General features: G+C 43.2%; 1 long non-coding RNA gene across 1 annotated transcript; it reads right to left on the reverse strand.

Annotated features, from left to right (window-relative positions):
* Nucleotides 1-9,937: 9,937 nt before the first annotated feature.
* Nucleotides 9,938-21,190, reverse strand: LOC144294379 (uncharacterized). Its single transcript, XR_013361783.1, has 3 exons — nt 20,231-21,190; nt 15,223-15,306; nt 9,938-10,474 (listed from the first exon to the last, which is right to left on the reverse strand). It is a non-coding gene; the product is annotated as an uncharacterized LOC144294379 (long non-coding RNA).
* Nucleotides 21,191-21,480: the final 290 nt, after the last annotated feature.

The following is a 21,480-nucleotide window of genomic DNA, read 5'->3' on the forward strand; positions in this document are numbered from 1 at the left end:
TCAAAAGATTTAATATTGTTACTATGACCATTTCCCCAGATTGATCTGCAGATTTAGTGTAATCCCTATAAAAATACCAGATGACTTTATGCAGAAATTGACAAGAAAATCCTGAAATTTATAGGTAATGGACTTATATGCAATGGATTCATACGAACTAAAACAATCTTGAATAGAAAGAATGAAGTTGTAGAACTTGCCCATTCAGATTTCAAAACTTACTATAAAGCTATAATTAAGACATATTTGTACTGCTATAAGAATAGACATATAAGTCAATACAATAAAACTGAGAGTCTATAAATAAACCTTACATTTGCAGTAAATTGATTTTAAACACGAGTGCCAAGACAATTCAAAGGGGAAATAATGGTCTTTTCAACAAATGGTATTGAGACAACTGGAATCCATATGAAAAATGTGAAACCTGGACTTCTATCTCACACCACATATAAAATTAACTCAAAGTGTATCATAGACCTAAATATAAGAGCTAAAACTATAAAACTCTTACAAGAAAACTTAGGAGTAAATCTTCATGACCTAAGGTTAGACTATGGTTTAGTAAGTATGACACCAAAAGTGACAAAGAAAAGATAAATCAGACTTTGTAAATATTAAAAATTTCTTTCGAAGGACTATCAAGAGAATTTTTTTTAATCCATAGAATGAGAAAAAATATTTGCAAACCATACTTCTGATAAGATATTTGTGTCCAAAAATAAAGAATGTTTACAATTCAGCAATAAAAAACAAACAACCCAACTGAAAATCAGGCAAGGGATCCAGTTGGTCATTTCTCCAAAGATCTACAAATGGCTAATAAACCCTTGAAAAGATGCTCAACATCTTAGCCATCAGGGAAATGCAAATCAAAATCACAGGGAGATACCACCTCATACCCACTGGGACAGCTATAACCAAAAAGTCAAAAAATAGCAAGTGTTGATAAGGATGAGGAAAACCCCATTCTTACCTTGAAGCCCCCATACATACTGATAGGGATGCAAAATGTTACAACTACTTTGAAAAACATTCTGTATTCCCTTAAGAGTAAAATTCCTAGCAATTCCCCTTATAGGTATTTACCCAAGAGAAAAGAAAACAAATGTCCTCTCAAAAACAGCAGCATTCACAGTAGCATTATTCACAATAGCCAAAAAGTAGAAATAACTTAAACATCACTAATGAATGGTGAACTACAATATGGTATATCCATACAATGGGATATTATTCAGCATAAGGAGTGAAGTCTTGATAAATGCTAGAAAATGGATAAACTTTGAAAACATTATGCTAAGTGAAATAAGGTAGTCATAAAAGTCACATAGTGTATGATCTTTTTTATATAAAGTGTTCAAACCAGGCAAATCCATGGAGACAGAAAGTAGTTGAGTGTTTGCTTGTGGTGTATAGGGGTCGGGGGGAAAAATGAGTGCTAATGAATAAGGATCTTTTCTGGGGTGACGAAAGTATTTCAAAATTAGATTGTGGTGATGGCTACACAACTCTATCAATATAGCAAAAAACACTGAATTACATGGTTTAAACAGGCCAATTTTATGGTGTGTGAATTATATCTCCATAATGTTGTTTAAAATAAACCTAGCACTATCACTCTCCAATCCCCAAGAGTTAACCCACAGGCAAATTAAAGACAAACTATTAATGCTTACAACTGCAATGCACCTAAATGGCATGCTTAAGTCCCTTCACTTCGATAGATGGAACAATAAATTTTCGGTTACTGTGAACAGCAAACATGGCTGTTAACACCAGTGTTCAGGGGAAAAAATACCAACAGCAACTACAGAAAGGTGGATCGGCCTTTTTTTTTTTTTTTTTTTTAAGATTTTGTTTATTTATTTATGAGAGACACAGAGAAACAGACACAGAGGCAGAGGGAGAAGCAGGCTCCCAGAAGGGAGCCCAGTACGGGACTCGACTCCAGAACCCCAGGATCATGACCTGAGCCAAAGGCAGATGTTCAACCAATGAGTCAAAGCACCCCAAAGTGTATCCTGTTGACACTAAATACAATGTTGCTTTCAATTCTTATTTTGGGGGTCCCCATATAGATTTTGCATTTTTTCCTCCAACCTTTACACCCACTGTCAAAATCAGGCCATTTCATGTTCTAAGGAGGGGTTTCCTGCAAAACCAGAACAGTCCTAGACAAACCAGGATGGCTGGTCACTCAATCTCTGGACAAATAAGGTAGAAAAAGACTTTTCTTTTCCATATCATGATCCATGTAAAGGCATCAAACTGGACTATTCGAACCCTAGGATCCTGCAGAATTTCTATTGCTGAAGTATCTCATCTTCTTTGTTGTTCTTATGAATGAGACATTTCTTTATATTATCTGTCATTATTTGTGAATAGAAAGGCTAATGACTTTATATATTTTTAAACTACTTTTCTGAATTTGCTTATTATCTCTAATAGTTTTTCAGTTGATTTTTCTGGGTCCTGCCTCCCTTCCCCAACCCATTGTTTAATCCCTTACTTATAAACTGCTTTATTTGTAAAGGCTGAAACTTCCAGAAAACCACAACAGTCAATTCAGAAGGCACATCAGATCACTTGCTTTAATGGCAATACTGTTATGAAGCTTTTCACTATGAATGTGACCACCTGACTTTGGGGTGGAGACAACCTTCTCATACTGAGGTGTGTCTATATATTTGTTTTATCCAGAGATCTTATCAGGAATGAATATTGACTTTTTTTCAGATGATGTTTCTGAATGCTTGAGAGGACCATACAGTTTTTCTCCTCTACCTGTTATTGGGGTGATGACTTCCTAACATACTGTCGTCCCCAGCTTTACTGAATGAAAATGGATCTCACTGAGCCTTCATTCATAATTTTTGCTAATATACTGCTCAGTACTGGTTGCTAACTTTTATTACGACTTTCACATCAGTGTTCATAAATGAGCTTGAGTGTCTTCCTTGTGCTCTGATTCAAGTACCTGTGTTATTTTGGCTTCCTGTGGAAATACTTCTCTTGCTGTGCCCGAACACAATTTAAATGTTGGATTTCTATCTTCCTTAAACATTTGAACTCATTTACCTGAGAAACCATCTGGGGCTGGTGATTAGGGGATGTGGCATTCTTAATTTCCTCTCTGATTATTGGTCTGTTTAGAATTCTTATCTCTTCTAGAGTAAATTTTAGTAATTTCTACATTCTCTCAACAATTAATCATTTCATCCAGATTCATTCCCTGACATTTTTTAATGTCCTCTAATACCTCTAGTTAAGTTTCCTTTATAATTTTTAATTTTTTCTAATATAAGTGGTTTTGTCAAAGAAACAGCAGATTTTTAAATTTATTATTTCTCCTACTTTGTAATTTATTAATTTCTGCTTTCCGTTTTTTATCTTGATTTTTTCCTAAATTCTTTTTTTTCATTAAATTTTCCTAAATTCTTGAATGCCTGTTTAAAAGGTTTTTTTCACTTGCAGTTTCTAATGTCTATGGCTTTATTTTCCTATGAAACTAGCTTTGGCCACCTTTCCTGAATTTTGAAGTGCTGTATTTCATTATGAAGAATATTACTAGTTATTATTACTAATTTCTAGGACTTACAATTACTAATTTCTAGAATTTGCAATTTTAACTCCAATTTTCTCATTGATCGAAAAATTGTCTAAGATGACAAGTAAGAGTTTTTTCCCACATTATTACGTGATCAAATAACTGAATTACCCTAATAAATATGTTGCTTATCGGTTTATAATAAATATTATTCATTATGCCACCTGTGTTAGTCAAAGTCCTGGCAATAAGCAGATGGCACACTGGAAAGAATGAACTAAATAGAATTGATTGAGGAAACTAAGCATGGAGACAGACATGGGCTGCGTTGAAGGAACCACCAAAAAGATGATCAGATGACCAGAAACAAGCAGCAGTGGGAATACTTGACTAACTCTTGGCCTCAGGTGACAGGGCAGGGGAATATACCACTGGAGTCATGGAGGAATCACAGCGACTCCCAGAACTACAGGGCAGTGGATAGCAATGCAGAGAATAGTTATTCAAACCTCTCTTTCTCTACCTACCAGTCTTCTGTGGACACCATCCCGGGATCCCAGGAGATGTAGTCTGTAGAGATGCATAACACACAATAAGAAAGGGAGGAGAAAGAAAATCTGGGAGCAAGAAGTGGGGAAAACCAGTATCTCAAGTAAATATCTTTCTACTCTCATTTAAATATCAGGAAAAGAGATTATTTCCATCAATGCTTTGTGGTCCGCTGATGTGATGAATTCTACTTATGGTTTATCTGATTTCAGAGCATCATTGCATTCCCAGAACCCTTGATGTATATTCTTTTCACTATATTTTTGAGCTGTAACCTCTCTATTTAGAATTTTTATAACTATATTATAAATTAGATTTGTCTATGATTTTCTTTCTCGGATGGCAATTGTTGTAGTTTAGTATCAGGGTTATACTTGCCTTGTGAAATGAATCAGAGGAGCTTTTAACATTTTTAAGTTCTGGAATGATTTATATAGCAAAGGAATTGTGTATTTGGTAAAAGTTTTTAAAGAATCATTCAATCATTTCCTATCAGAAAACTGGGATTTTTCTTTCAGGTGATTCTTGGTTCATTTTTCAGTCTTCCCTAATTATTGATCCGTATGGGTTTTCTATTCTTTGAGTCAATTCTGGTCAATTCTAATATCCTAAGAAATGATGCTCTCATGGAGAGATTCATTTTCTTCTTCTAGATCATGTTTTATTCTCCCAACTTTAGGGATTTGATGGTCTTGCTAAAGGGCCTTTGCATCTCCTGGGGAAGCCACGGGGTTGCTGGGGCTGCAGTACAGAGCAATCCTCAAACGTTGGTTAAAACAGTAAAACTCTTAAGAGAGGTTTCATCTTACAGACAGGATTGTCCAGGCTTCTCTGCAGCTGTTGACAAATGCCGCACCCCGTGGAGCTGACCACAGGAGAATGTGCTTGAAGTGACCTTCCAGAGCCATTCGCCAGGCAGTTGTATGACCTTAGCACCTGCTTTCCCTGGAAACAAACCTCTGCAAGCTGTGGTTGTGATTTCACCCTCCAGCTTAGCAAAAGCAATAAGTACATGTGTGTGAGCAAGAGATGGGAGGATGGGAGGGAGCCCTGAGTGGCCCTGCTCTAGTGATGGGCTTTCCTCCTGCCCTCGGCTCTGCCACTTTGGATATGTCCCTGTGACTAACCTCACTAGGCTTCAGTTGCTTAATTAGAGAAATGACAGGCTCCAAGGCCTTCACAGATTTATGATTCTATTAACAGATTCCCCCCTTCCCCCAGGAGTAAGCTTACCACAAACAGGTTCATGTCACATTTCCAGTGTGCGCTCTCTCAATCTCTCTCAAAAGGAAAAGGATGTTCCTGCCTAAGTAACAGTGTCTGAGACCCACTTCAGGGGGGACAAAAGAATCTTTCTGTTCCCCATTTATCTCCCCTCCAGCCTACCTTGCACTCAAAGGTCCCACATGCTCCCTCAACAGCCTGAAGGAGAACACTGTCATGGAAAAGCAAACTTTTGAATACTGAATACCTTTGGATACACTAATGTAACCACTAAGCAAGGTTCTGGGGCAACAGGAAGTACCAATAGGGAAGGAGGGATCTAATACATGGAATGTGGCAGGGGAACGCCAGCGTAGAATGACAACCACAGTGGCAAGGGATGGGTGGGGAGGGATGCAATTAGCAGGCAGGAGACAACATGGTGGCTTTGGGCCTCCTGGAGGTAAAGGTGGAATGCAACACAAATTGGCCTGCAGGAGTTTGAGGAATGAGGAGCATGGAAAACTCTGGCAATGTTAGCATGAACAGCGTGATCTTTGGACAGCAGCCAAGTTGGGTTTCCATCCCAGTTCTCCCACTCACTACTGAGTTACTAAACCTCTGTGAGCCCCTCTCCTCTTCTCCAAAATGGGAACAATAATGCCTATGATTAGAGCCAATGGGAAAGTTAGGTGAGATAATATTTAAAAAGTACTTCAAGGGATGCCTGGGTGGCTCAGTGGTTGAGTATCTGCCTTCAGCTCAGGATGTGATCCCAGAGTCCCGGGATCGAGTCCCTTATCGGGCTCCCGACGGGGAGCCTGATTCTCCCCCGCCTGTGTCTCTGCCTCTATCTCTGTGTTTCTCATGAATAAATAAATAAAATATTTAAAAATAAATAAATAAATAAAAATAAAAAGTACTTCAATACAATGACTGGTATGAGTGAGAATTCAATCTATATGTCTGTTATTACAGTAATTCCCAATTTTGCCACCATCCGTCTCTAGAAGACATTTTAATTAATGTAATTAATCACGTTTTCACTCTTGCCAAACACTGTGTTAGTCACTCGTGTGTTGCAAGGAAGAGTGTGGCACATTCCCTGCCCTCCAATAGCTTCTAGTCCAGTGGAATAGACAAATTTGTACACAACCAAGTGAGCTATAAAGCAAAGCATGCATAGGAACCAAACAGAAGCACCCCAGCACAGTACCATATGCCAATCACTGTCAAGCTTGACTTTTTAAACCTCACTATATCCCCATGAGATGTGAGTTCTTGCCATCCCCATTTTACAGATGAAGAAACCGGAGCACAGAGAGGTAAAGAACATGTCCAGGGTCACATAGCAAAAATCTGACCCCATGCTATCCTCTCTGGAGCCATCACGGCTGCCTCTCTCAATGGCAAAGCTGGAAGTTAAGTATCTGCTCCACAATTTAAAGCCCTGTGCTTTCCCATTCTCTCACACAGCTACTTTTCAGAGAAAGAACTTTTCAGAACATGAAGAATTCTGGTTGAGATTTCCAGGCTGAGGACAGAGCAAGAGCATAAGGACAGGATCTGAAGCACTGTGTTCTGGGAAGAATGTGAGGGTTCTCACAGTAAAAGAGCAGATTAATTAATAAATGACAGTAGTTTGGCTTCCTGCACTGTGAAATGCCTCAAACCTCAGGAAAGGAAGAAGCCAGAACAGCAACACTTAATCTACCTTAGACGTAAGGGCTGGCAAAGAGAGGCCACTCCAGCAACAGGAAATATCATGGAGTATCACTGATTCCCTGTAGATATAAAGCAAATCTTTGCCGCAAACCTGCTGCTTGCCTTAGATTCTCTACTTCTGCAGATGCCCCCATCATCTAGCCTCTTGCTGGTCAGAAACTGGGGAGTCATCTCCAACTCATCCTTCTCCTTCCTTCATAGCTCTATTTCCTAGATATTTAAAACATATTTAAAGTGTTTTAACCTTGCAACTGCCTCTTTAGTTAGTCTAGGCTCTTCAAGAAACTGACACCAAGGATTTCAATGAAGGAGGATGTCTATGAGAGGAAACGTGGAAGAGCCGGGGAAAGTCAGGAGAGTCATCAAATCACAATGCCGTCTGACCCTGAGTGAAGGGGAAGGCAAGGAAGGCCCCACCCTGCCCCACCCTGTTCTGTAGTGTAAAGAAGTTTCCACAAAGCCATTGGGCATTCAGGGTCTCTCAGAATATTCCTGAATATTTATTACAGCTGCCCTCAACAGTTGGTGGAGAGCGGTCCATGGGAAGCATGGTGTAACACATGCATGGATTTCCGAACCCCATAGCTGGGCCCATGGTCAATTATGTTCCCTGTAATTGGAGATTTGTGAGGCCAGACACCCGGCTCTTCAGTAATTCTACTATCCTGGCCCAGTTCTGACCCTTCCATTCCCTGGAGGATTGCAGTAGGCCTAGCTGGCCTCCCTGGTGCTAATCTTTATCCCTCCCAAGCCTTTTTCCACATCGCAATCAGAAAAGACCTTTCTAGAACACAAATCTAATATGCCAGTCCTCTACTTAGAGCCTTTGATAATGATTTTGCCAATTCCCTTGAAATCTATAAGTGGAGCTCTTGCTTTGAATAAGAGATTGATTGAACATCTAATCAAACAAGATGCCCTTGAACTAGTAACACATGCATTATCCCAGCACTCAGACCTCTGGGTGAGGTAAGGTTCTATGGAGACTAAAAATAAAATCCAACCTAGACACTTAGGCATCACTTTTATTATAGTCAGTGAATCTCTTGTTGATCTTGCTGGGGAATTAAAATCTTTGTAAAATGTGACTTTTCCAGGCTTATCAATGGCTGGTTATTAATATTAATATTACAGCAAAACACAATCAAACTTGAGAAACTACATTTGGAGTTCTTATTTTAGAATTTCAACAACCTTGACATTTTCCAGCACTTTATGGCCATCTAGAATTCAGAGGTGGTACCATCTTTTAAAAATGGTATTCATTGATCCCACTTAATCATGAGGTAAATAATAATTAGCCATGGAAGACTAGAGGAAGCTGTTGCCACAAAACATGAGACTGACAGTGTGGCTTTCATTATTCACTTCTTAGGAACACAATGTAAACATTTATATATAACATCTCATAGTTATATATATTTATATTCTATTGTTTCTGATCCTCTGGAGAACCCTGACTAATACACAGGCCAAGAAGTTTCCTTGGTATTTCTCTCAGACCTACAGCTGGGGAAAAGGGAAAGATAAACCCAAAAGAAACAGACCCACTGGGGGAGTTTGTGTCTCACTAGGGCCCATACCTAATCTGCCTACACTCACACACTAAGGCTGGGCCAGGACAGAGGGACTTTCCCAAGCAGGCATTTGACCATGAAGTGTTTGCAACCCTGAGTGCTGTGGCCTATTTGATACCCACTTTACCCAGATTCCCAGACTCACTAAGATGTCCTGTGCTGGATATTCTCCATTTGACCCTTTAGATCCAATCTCCTCCTGTCTACACTAGCCCCAAGAAGCTGACCTTTTTAAGCCACATTGACAGGCTGTCTCTTCCAGGATGCCAGTTGGGTTCAGCCTCTCACACAAAGGTCATTGCTCATTAGGTAACCCTACACATGGAGCTTCTGTCTCTAGGTTCTGAAACCACTCCCTTTCCTTGCTCATTTAGGAGTTGTAACCATACTTTCCTATTTCTAACTCCAGAGTACAACCCCCTATCATCCTTTGTGGTCTTCTGGGACTGTCTGCACCTTTGTAATTAATATCTTCTTGAAACTCTTCAAATTCCTCAATTTAAGTGTGTCATCTCTTCTCTGACAAAACCCTAGTTGCTCTACTACCTTCAATAAGATTGCCAGATTCAACAAAACAAAAACACAGGATTCTCAGCTGAAATTGAATTTCAGATACATAACAATTTTTTTTAATATAAGCAGGTAAAATTTTCATTGTTTATCTGAATTTCAATTTTAACTGAGCATCCCGTATTTTAACAGACAACTCTAGCCTTCATAATGAACTATGAAAATATCTTGGGGATCCTGGTGAACTTCAGCTAATCCTTGAAAGAAACAAGGTTAATGACAGCCTCAGAATATTAATACTTATGATGGAGATATGGTCCTAATTTGCAGGACTGATCCCTGAATTGTGTGTGTATGCGTGCACACACACGTGTGTGTATATATGGAAAGAGAGAACAAGGGAAAATAATAGGAAATAACCCTGGAGGGGAAGGATGGGGCTGGTTAACCGAGAACTTAAATCCAATGAAGACAACCTAGAGCCTCATCACTCTGACTTTCTCAAACCCTCATACACTCCATAAGAGTTCAGATCCTCCTCAACATTATCCAGATTTTCTTACATATCTTTTATGGTTGAATCTAATGAATCTGGCTCTTCAAGTTTGCTTTGTTTTTTTAAAAAATCTCCTGAGACTTATATCAAAGGATAAAATTGGACTCTGGGAATCTTACTAGTCCTACTAACTTTAAGCCACATTTGGATATTATTTCATGTTCGATTTGCAGAACAGATTCTGGATAATATGATGAGTTTTAAAAGACTCAGTTTAATTCCCCTTTTCTTATAGTTTTCTTGCAAAGACAAAAAGAAAGAAAACGAGAGTAAGAAGGCGAGTATAAGGAGTTTTGAAAGCTCAAATTAAGCGCACTGGAAAAAAATTGAAAAGTTGTGGCTCTAGTAATCTATGGTGGAAAAAAATAGAAACATTATGTAATCACCAAATAAATTATTATTTTTCACAGCCTCCAGCTATTATAATTTCACTGGATACCTTATAAGCAATTATTGTTCTGGGAGATACTCCAAGGCTTGTTCCGGGATTTCACAAAGCAAAAAGTTGCCACAAGTCTGAAAAGCGTTTGATGAAGTCTTATTGTAACTGCCTTTTCAGTCTTTGACCAGGGGAGGCAAATGTGTGGGTGTGTGGGAAAAGGGAGAGTGACTGTCACGTGGGCAACAAGCATAAACAGCTCTTTGTGCTTTTTGAGTTGGAATTAAAAAGAAAACAACTTAATTTTTCTGTCTTCCATGGCTGTCAAACAGAGAGGGCTGATCGTTCTCGGCAGGGTTTAGGCAGGATCTTCTGGCTTCAGTGTAGCTGAAGGCAGACACCATAGTCAACCCTTCTTAACCCAAATCCTAGAAATGATGGAAAATGTAAGAAGAATATGCTACATTTCTATATAAACACTCTCAAAAATAAGAAGAAGGGCTCTCAATGGACAAAAAGCTGTGAGAAACTCATAACAATGGAAAACAGGCAGGATCACTTTGAGCAGGAAGAGGCAACGAGGGGCATGTGAGACAGTGTGGCCTTGGAAAGGGATCCCAGCAGTGAGGACCCGCGTGCATGCCGGAATTCAGGAGCAGCAGAGGGCCCTGGGCAACCAATGGCATCACTAGTTGGGGTCCTGCAGTGGAGCAAGTATATATGGTGTACCCCAGGCACCCTTCACCACTAGGCAGCTCAGAACTGCCTGGAGTGTGAGTGCAACCGCTCAGAGTAGACCATCAGACACCTAGGCCATCGTTACCAGAGGTGGCCCCCAACATGACATAGGTTCTTGTGTGTGCTTATCTGGCCCCTATCTCAAAGCACCCAGAGATTCCCCCAGGGTGGGTCCCTCAACCGGTGCGTGAACACTGGTTTGTCTGTGAAGTCCGATGCCTCATAATAATCTTGAATCTCTATGTATCAAAATACCTTTTGTATGCCTCTAGCTTTATGCAAGCTACATCAGGGGGGTTCAAAACAATGTTCACCAAACCCAGGCTAAAGGCAGAGCCTGTTGTTAATTCACTAGAAACCAACCTTTCTCCAGGTTGACACGGAGGCGTGAATCAGTGCTTTCTGAGCTTCACTGTCCTTTTCCACCTGTACAGGATTAATATCGGGACCAAATAGGAGAACATGCCTTGCACAGTGATCAGGATGTACAAGGCAATCAATAAAAGTTCAGTTTTGTTTTGTTTTGTTTTCAGCATTTGGTGCAGCCAAGGGTTTTCCTGGCATTTAGCCTTCCTGAGGTCCTCCTGACCCTTATCTGACTTTTATCATAGTCCCTGATTGTGCCCACTTTTCTTAGAGTACAATTTATATGAGAGCCTCATTACTAGCACATTCCTCTCTAGAAATACCTTCTTCTTGGATTATTATAATCTTGTTTTTAAAGTCCCTATTTTGTCTTACGTTATATCACCATTCAGATATTCTAGCCATAGGATGGTACCTATTTTTTGTGGCATTTTAGAAATCTGCCTTCTGATGTCTAAAATCCATTTTCTTACCATCCCTGATATTTCAGTGATGAATCCCAGGGTAAAATAGTTGCTTTATACAAAGCTTTTATCTCCTCCATTTTTCTGGCTAGTTTGGTGGTAGTGGTCAGACCCATTCCAGAATAATTGTTCTCCCCTGCAGCTTTCCCGGGCTTGCTGGCAGTTGAAATTATCAGCAGGGCACATTAGGTATGTGCTGTGCTTTCAGCAAAATGGGGCTCGCTGCAGAAATCTGGAGAGCTGACCCTCCAGCCCAGCCCCATCACTATAACCCCTGACACGAAACAGATTGTACTTCCCAGCTTCTAGTCTAACTGGAATATTCTCCGCTGAGCTTCTTCACTTGGATCTGTGAGTTTCTGGGTCACCCTATTCTGCGGTTTGATTCTGTTGCCTTTCTTTTGAACATGGCACCCTTCTGTTTTTATTTCAGATAGGTTATTTACCAGTGTGCATTGAAACTATCGTCCCCTTCTTGTGTTAAAATTCTTGTTGACTTTGGTTTTATTCTTCCCTCCCTCTGTCAAGACTCATCAAGTTCCCTCTTCATCAAGGAATCAAGTTGTATAACCTTCCTTCTTTTCTTCATGAAGTGCCTTCCATTCCTAGCCAGGAATCCTCCACCTTGCCATCAGAGGCCACAGTCCAGGAAAAATCACTTTCTCCTTGATGGTGTGCAGCAATTTTTCACACCCCACACCCTCCACTTATTCCTTAGGTCCAACAGTGAAAGCAGAATTGAAAATGCTGAGTCTTCAACCTTGCAGTTATCCAGATTCCAAGGCACAGCCCACATTAAGTCTGAGAGGACCCACATGAATCTGCAGAATGGGGACAGCCTGTCTTTTTGGCAGACCTCCCATTAAATCATCCTTACCAGACCCTATGGGGCCACCATATTGCCTCAAAATTCACCATTGTCCTACACGCTGATGGCTTCTTACTGGGGACACCTGCAACTCTTTCCCTGAGGACTTTGATCAGGCCATGTGGCAATAGGCTAGAAGTGCTTGGAACCTCCATGGGGAGCCATTGACCAACAACAGGCCCCAGCTTCCCTGCTCCTTGGACAGAACATCTCTGAAGCCTGCTCCACACTGTTTACCAAAGATCCCAAGATAAACTCACCCTCAATTGCCCACAGCAGTAACTTGTTCAGAAAGAATAACTTTATTTGCCTCCCTGTCTTCTCCACTTTTCTACATTTCCAAATCAACAACTTGAATTCAAATCAGTTTCAGGGTCTGCTTCTGGGAAACCCAGCCAAAGATACAAGCCCACATGTGACATGACTTCACATCTGCTTTGGTGCACACCAAGCACGTTTAAACAGTCGTATACCCTATTAGTTTCCTATTTCTGGTATAACAAATCACCATAAACTTACTAGTTTAGGATAGCACAAATTATTATCTTATAGTTTTGTAGGTCTGAGATCTCACTGGGCTAAACACAAGGTGTTGTCAGGGCTATTTGCCTTTTGGAGGCTCTAGGAAAAGAATCCATTTACTTGCCTTTTCCAACTTCCAAAGGTTGTCTGCATTCTTTGGCTCAGGGGCCCTTCTTCCACCAGCAAAGCTAGCACCATAGCATATTCAAATCTCTTTCTGTGTGTGTGTGTGTGTGTGTGTGTGTGTGTGTGTGTGTGTCCCTTCCTCCTTTCTCTGAAAAGCTTGCCTCTTTTTTCATAAGGTCTCTTGTCATTACATTGGGCCCATCCAGATAATCTAGGATAATAGTTTCACCTCAAGGTCCTTAACTTAATCACATCTACAAAATCTCTTGGCCATATAAGGTATCATATTTACAGATTTGGGGGATTAGGACATGGATACTTTTGGGGACATTATTTGGTTATTACAGATATTCAAAAGCCCAAATTATAATTCTGAATCAGAAACTACTGTCATCACAGTCCATGTGAAATGTAGGATATATGAATGAGTTTGACATAGAAAAGTAGTTTCAATTAGGCTTTCTACCTGAAAATGGATTTAAATCTTGTCTTTCTAGGAGCACCTGAATGGCTCAGTTGGTTAAGCATCTGCCTTTGGCTCAGGTCATGATCTCAAGGTCCTGGTATCAAGCCCAGCATTAGGCTCTCTGCTCAGCAGTGAGTCTGTTTCTCCCTCGGCTCTCACTCTTTTCCAATAAATAAAACCTTTTTAAAAAATAAAATAAAATAAATCTTGTCTTTCTAGACTTTCAGAGATTTAAAAAAAAGAAGAAAAGAAAAGAAAAACCTTGGAGATAATGGGATCCAAGCACTTGGTTCTGATAATGAGTTCTCAAGGTATGATGATAGCCCAGTTCCCCTGAAATTGGAGCACAGGACTCTAGTACCTGAGCCTGGCACCTGCACAGTTTTTCGGGAAACAATGTAATGAAGACGAGGGCCAGGTCAAGTCCCTCCTGCTCTTCCCACCTGCCTTCTCAGAACTTACAGATGGGCACAGGTAAAGCACCCTTGCTCTAGGCCTCTGGGGAGGAGAATCAAAGCCTTCTCTTTATGCCTTTACCAGAAAGAGAGTTAGGCAGAAGGGATCATTCCTCCCCAGCTCCCAGCCTGGCAGTGGCATGAACAAAAACCAGCACCAGTTTACAGCTTGGAAAGAGAGGCAGAGGTGAGAGGCTGGGGGAGGGGAGACATGCAGTCTCAGCAGGGAGAGGGAGTAGTGCTGAAAACCTGCTCAGTCTTCAATAATTCAAATTCTCCTGCAATCTGTCTTCTCAAGAGCCAGCAGCGTTTAATCCTGTGCTGTTGTTTTGAGCCCCCTGTCACTCTAGGCCTCCTTTCCTCTCTCCCCAGTCAGTTATACAGTGGCCTCTGTCTATATATGAGGCCTTGCAGCAAGTGTTGAGGGCAGGATGATCTACTACCTCTTCAGTAGCAAAGGATCACAAAGAACCACCCCCTTCCTAGCCCCTGACACATGGCTCTTGCCTAGCTCATGCCAGAAACATGCACGTCTTAGTGCATTAGTGCCCCAGACCCAGATCTTCACCTAAATCCTCATCTACAAGTGGCAGATGGGGACTGTATTCCAACTTGTCCAGAATAAAGCTGGCCTGGCTTGGTAAAGGTCAGTTTACCACTTAAGTTTTCTGAGGCTCAATCTTCTCACCTAAAAACAAAACGATCCAGTCTATTTTGTAGGGTTGTTGAAACGTTTAAATAAAATGATATAGCCAAAAATTCCCTTGATAAGCTCTTTTCACCTCTTGAAACTATATGTTTATTTTGACTGGCTCTGCATTTCTAAAGCGGTAGAGAAACAAAAATGCATTATGTACATAATTTAGGCTCAGGAAATTGACCTTTGCCTCAATTAGCTGTTCTAGACTTTAGGGATGCTAGGATAACCTATCTAATTGCCACACTCTCTCTTTTGCAGGTGGCCCTCAGAGCATTTAAAAACAATTCTGTCTTCCTGGTTGGTGACTCTGCATCTCCTCTTAGAGGAGAATTAACTTCACTAACTGAGTCAGGAACTTAGAACAATGGGGACTTGTATGCAGCAGTCATGTAGCAAGGCAGAAGAGAGATCCAATCAGGATCTTCAAGCATGTGAAGGGATGTAACCCAGAAGATGAAAAAGATTGCTCACCTTAGCACCTCATAGTCTTCTTGACTGACTGCATCAAGGACACAGATTTACTACTCTCTCTGGCCCAATGCACAGAATTGGGACCTACAGGGGGAAATGGCAGGAAGACAGGTATCAGTATGGCCCAAGGAAAGATTTTCTAGCATCTAAAGCTATCTTATAATGGAGGGCTTCCTTTGCAAAGTGATGGTTGGCCTTCCACATTGCTAGGACTGTTCACTCAACAGTAGTTTGAACATCCAAACCTTGCCAGCCCCCACAGTCTTTTCTAGGTGATGCTATTATACCAGCTCTACTATATTTTGATTGTTGTTTTAAGCCACTAAGTTTTGAGGTCATTCGATACACAGCAAAGCTAACTGATAGGGTTTCCAAATAATTGATAATTGATCATTTCAGCACCCATTACCAAGTTAGCAATGTAATCCCTGTCCATGCTCAGGACTTGAGGAATTTTAAACTTGATTATGCCCATTTCTGAACCCAACATCTATCCTCCAAGTTTTGAACTCACATGGAATAAATTATACCTGTTCTTTTTTGGCATTGAAACCTTCACATCCTCCCATCCTTCCATTCTCACCCCAGACATTCTCACCCTGCGTTCTGTCGGCCTCGTAAAGCTCTAGAGGATTAAAAGCCCGATTTTTCCTCCTGGAAGCCAGGTGGCGGATGTCTGCGCTACGCCCCTGGTCCTCTGGCCCGGTCACGGGGCTCCACCCGGTGTGCACCACCTCCTGCAGTGAGTCCAACCCGCACCGAGTCGTTGGGTCTCCGAGCGGGGACTGAGCCTTCCTAGAACTCTGTCCTGACCGTCGACCGAGCGCACCCAAACGAGCGTGGCCCACACCCGGCTCGCAGCCGAATCAGGCCAGCGCATGCGCGCCGAGGCTGTGGGTTCGGATCCAGCCCCTGATCTGCAGCCTCAGCGGCGGGTTTCCTTAACGCTCAGTTCTGCCTCTTTGTATATCTGAGGTCTTGGCACGCCTGGGGGGGGGGGGGGCGGGGGGCGGAGGGGGATAGGGGAACCTCTGGAATCCACCTTATGCGAAGGAGAAAAAAATCCCAGGTCCAGAATGCGGGAAAAAAAAAAAAAGTATAAAACTACCAAATGACATTGACATTGGAAACTGTTCCTCCCACCTCCCAAGACCAAGCTTCAGGTCATTGCTCATTGCATGCCTTTTGACAGCATCCTCAGTATGTTTCTGATCTACCTGAACCTCCTGCCCCTATCTTGAATCAACCCAACCACCCCTGCTCTCTGCCCCTACAAAGCATATGATGATGCTGATTGGTCTTGGGAGGTGGGAGGAACAGTTTCCAATGTCAATGTCATTTGGTAGTTTCATACTTTTTTTGAACCTCGATAGTGGTATTTCTGTCTCAGCAGAAATTTTTTTAATAAACAACCATCTTAAAGCTATCTGACTTTAACTTCCTTGACTTCCTTCACTCAAACTTAGAAGTTGACCTCATCTGTAACACCTGAAAACCACAAGGAAGAAATTTTCCCTCTGCACCTCAAGGATAATATCTACACTTAGGCTCTTATAAAAATATAGCTTGTATTGTTCTTTGTACTAATTACAGAAGAAATCCATGTTCTTTTAGCTGTAACCTTGCTCCTGAAAAAAACAGCATATCAGAATGCACAGCAAAGAGATCTGATGTTTTAGAAATAGCATGGAACCCATTCTAATTTGTAACAAAAAGTCAGTCAGAAATTCAGAAATTTTAGTTATTATCCATAATAAATTAACCCCAGCTCCATGCCTGAGATCATTGCTTTGAAGGATAAGGAGTGAATACAGAGCTCCTTTGAGAAGATATACATACCAGAGTGACTCAAGGAGCTGAACGCTTGAGATGAATGAATATCACAGCAAGAAGATGATGGTGAATGTGAGGGAGTGAAAGAGAAAGAAGAGGAAGAAGAAAAGGAAGAGGAGGACAGCTAAGAGGAAAACAATAAAGGAAAAGTTCAAGATAGAAATGTGGTAAGTCCTTAAGCAATTTTACTAATTCGTGTGTTTGGAAAACAATGCAAAATAACACAAATATGTTCTTTTTCCCCTCTAACTCAATTGTTAAAGTGCAAATTTTTATCATTGCATAATAAATTAAAATCTCCCTTAAGACCAAAGAAAACTATCTCCCTGCTCTAAATGAATTAACCTGTAGAGTGGTGGTTACAGTATTCCTTTAAGAATCTCAAATCCACTTTGGATTCCCTTTGTTAGAATGAAAGATCCCAGAGTCCTGAAGGAAATAGACATGAAAAAAGGTGGTTTCCACAGAAAGTCTAAAACGTGGGCCCTTCCCAAGAGTTGATTAATCAACAGAATGTCCCTTAGGTGGGTAACCCTAGGAGGAAAACCTGAGACAGGAATTCAAAAGCACACAATTCACTGAAAAAAAGGTCTTCAGAGAAGGGAACAGATGGGGAAGGAAGCTCAGCTTGGAGGTGGTCTCTGCTGGAGACAGGCCTTAGCCTCATCCCACAGCATGCTTGGAGGATTCATTCCAACATAAAGTTAGTTCCACTTTAAAGGCAGGAGCTGGCTTTTTGTACCCCTGTATCAGTTAGTCATGGGCTGCTCTGGAGGGTGAGATGTGTAATCTGAGTTCAGCCAAGGGCAATCCTCTGGAGACGGGAAGAATGATGAGCCAATAGCAGCCAACACCCACAGTAGCTGGGGGGTGTACACACCAGTGGAAGTCAAGTGGGATTTCGGTAATATTTACAAATCGGGTACATTCATGGGTTAATAGGTATTCATTCAAGGACACTTACCATTATGAAGGCAAACATGAACATTTTTACAAGTTTCTGTATGCTTTTACTTGTCTGGACAGCAGCAAGGACCCTGTCCTTGGTCATCCCCCACCCCCGCCCACCGACTAGCATTTGAGTAAGGTGTTTTAAAATGGCAATAAACCAGTTTCTAATTTCAAAAACTCTACCCTGCCTGTGAATTGAGTGAGGAATGGTGGAATCTGTCTAAGGAGCTCAACAGTTTAATGCATTTTGCCATGGAGATTACAGCTATTGCAGCATGGGGAACGAGGCTGGCTTGAAAAGGGACGGGTGCTCATTGAGCATTCTGTTCAGGCAACCACCCATTATCCAGGGGGTGGATGATCCAGTTTGGGGATTTTTCATGCCTCTGGCTTCTCCTCCCTTCTACTGTCTGCCCTTTGGCCACATTACAGATCAAATTAGCATGTCTTTGAGAGGATAGAAGGGGAAGAGACAGGTAGAATTCAAATTGGTCAGTTTTGCAGCTTGTCCACTGTTCTAATACATGAGATCAAAACCAAAGGCTAACGTGGGGTTTTGGACTATCAGTGGGTTAGACTGAATCGACACCAGACCTCCTCTCCGCAGCCAGACAAAGTGGAGTCTGATGAGAACTCACCGTATTTCATATGGACGTCAAGGCTCAGCGTACAGCAGCTTGTCCAGAATCCCTAACACATTCATGTCAGAAAGTTAGAGCTGAAAGGGGCCTCCAAGATGATTCAGCCTTGGAAAATCAAGGCTTGGGGATTTGAAGTTCAGTGCCCAAGGTCACAAATGAGATGACTGCCGGTGGCTAGTGGACAACTTGCAAGGGGAGCAGAAACCAGTTAACTTCAAAATGACAGAACCGTGGCTGATTGATATGTGAAATATTGATGAAATGGGTTTTCTTTTGACTCTCCCCCCCCCCCATAACTCTTTGTTGGGTCTGTCTGGCGACTGGACACTAAAAGACACTAAAAGACCATGTATTGTTGCAGAGAGACCCCTAGCACTGGGAGCAAAACCCCTAACCCCAAAGTTGCTAAAGAACACGGCTCCCAGATTGAGAATGAAAGTACTGCTGCCAGGAGACAAAAGTAGGTTCTCCCTCTGCCTGAAGAGAGGATAGCAGAGTTTAAAGATGCAGAATGAGAAACCATGTATCCCACTGGGTATATACACACTCATCACCATTGTCATCATCATCACCACCGTCAGAGTAAGGAGCAAGATATAGAAGTTTGGGGAATCCTGAGAGAAGAGAAAGGTCTTTTTTTCTCTCTCTTTTGGAGGTTTCCAAAGGTGACAGTCTCACTCAGCTAGTTGGCTGGAGCCAACAGAATGGAAGAGAGCCGATGTCGGAAGAGGAAGGTGACCAGCAGCAATTTCCTCAGCCACGGTGTGGTGTGGAGAAAGATTTTGATGGGCCCATATGCCCCAGTGGAAAGAGCCAGCATGCTGCCTTGGAAGTTGCCTGTCAAGGAGGTCATTCAAGGAGACATACAGCTAAAGGGGATGCAGCTTGCATGGTGAGGGCCAAAGGGAAGCATGGCTGATGTGATTCTAAGGGAGGTTTTTGGAGACCAGACCACCTTCTGGCCACACCCAGAGTATGAATTACATGAGTAACTTGCCTTGGAAGGGCTGCCTGTACCCTGTGCACCTGTACAGAGCAGCTGGCCACCACCCTCCAGAGAGGCACCCCAGGCAAGAGAGAACGGGTGGCTGCTCCCTCTAAACACGTGGCTGTCACCACAGAACCCCACCCACTGCCCACTCCCACGAGCTTAGTCAGAACTGGAAAGGGCAAGAAATCCCACAGTATCATTTGGACTGTGCTGTGACCAAACTGCAAACTACGGATCCTGAGTTGACCCTAGAAATGACTGGAGTCATGGCAATGAACTAGATGAAGTTTCCCACCGCCCAGTGGCCCTGGGGCCTAATGCATGGAGGGAAAGACACGGGGTTTCTTTGCTGTACTTGGTTCCCTGGGAGGGGGGTGCCTTGAAACTGTGATATTCTATGTTCATAAAGTTCTCCGTGGAGCTCAAATTATAGCTGAAAGAATGGTGGTACCACCCAAAAGGCCCCCAGGGACAAACAGGTGAGGGTCAACTGGTGCTGAGTGAGCACCTATGATGTCCCCACCCGGGGTTCACACCTCCACCATCCTTTGCCTCCCTGTCCTCAGAAAGTCTCCAAAAGGAGGAAACTCACATTTTATTTCAGAGAAGCAGCTAGTATGTAGGAACATTTACATGGCACATCTCCAAGATGCCGGTGGCCCTTCCTCTCAAGCCAAGCTCCCTCCTGGCAGAGCTATCAGAGAAGCTGAGAAGGATCCTCAGTCCCAGGCCTCATCCCTCCTTCTCACAGCCCCTCCCCACCGGTGCCTTGAGAGCAGGACAGTCAGCAGCAAAGCACCCAGATGCAGCCTTGTCCGGGAACAGGGAGCCCACGGAGGATGCAGCCGTGGCCTTTGGAAGGGTCAGTGACAACTACGGAATCGGGGAAGAGCCTTGTCCAGTTGGAAGTCCAGCCTCCCTTTGACCTACACACAATCCCCACCCCCAGCACCCCGAGTCTGGGTGGCGTTTTTCCCTTGGCAAATCACACCACCCCACTGGGAGGCAGCTTGCTGAGTGTGGCAGTGTTGACGCAGCAGTCCTGGACACGTTCCGGGAAAGCAGGCCCCAGCATGCGAGATGAATTTTCTCTGAACTGTGCGGTTTCCAGTGTGTCAGAAAAACAAACTTGGAGAGGCCTGTGTGGCTTGTGTGCATGTGTAGACCCCTTCCGGAGTTGAAAACGCAGCTGGCCTCCGCCCCAAAACAGAAAGTCCTTCCTGCTGTCTGGCTCCCTGAAACCTGAGGCTTGCACAATAGCTGCTCTTTCAAGTGGCGGCCCCGCGGGCCCTGTGACCGCGCCTCTGCGCCCAGCTCCAGCGAGCCAGGCCGGGAGCTGCTCTGCTCCGCGTCGCCCATCCGTCGGCGTCTCCCCTGGCCCGTCTGCCTCCAGGCCCTTGGCTTCCCCTCTTCCACCCAAACAGCCGAGTTCCTGTTCCCAAAATAGCTTCTCGGAGGAAACCGCGGGGACTGGGCCCTGGGCCTGGGCCGGGCTGCACCGTCCGCGCGCCCCGGGCCGCAGGGGCGTGGCCCGCCGCCCCTCGGGCTCCTCCCCCGAAGCTCCGCCGCTCGCTCGCGCCGTCCCGGCTTCTCCCCTGGGGAAGGCGCCTTCGCTTCCAGGCGGTTGGCCCCCGAGGAACTGACCGCAGAGCCCTCCCTTCGTAGCAGGACCGAGGCTACCCAACCCGGGGACGAGGGCAGCACCGCAGCTGGAACTCCCCGGCCCCCGCCTCCCACCTTCCCATCCTAGGAAGCTAAAGAAACCCCCTCTCGGTTTGCTGCCAGAGAAAGTGGTCTCGGCTCCTTCCTGCTGGAGGGCAGCCAGGAGGAGGCCGGGCCGGA

Source organism: Canis aureus, chromosome 22 (genome assembly GCF_053574225.1).
Source record: "Canis aureus isolate CA01 chromosome 22, VMU_Caureus_v.1.0, whole genome shotgun sequence".
Classification (NCBI taxonomy): domain Eukaryota; kingdom Metazoa; phylum Chordata; class Mammalia; order Carnivora; family Canidae; genus Canis; species Canis aureus.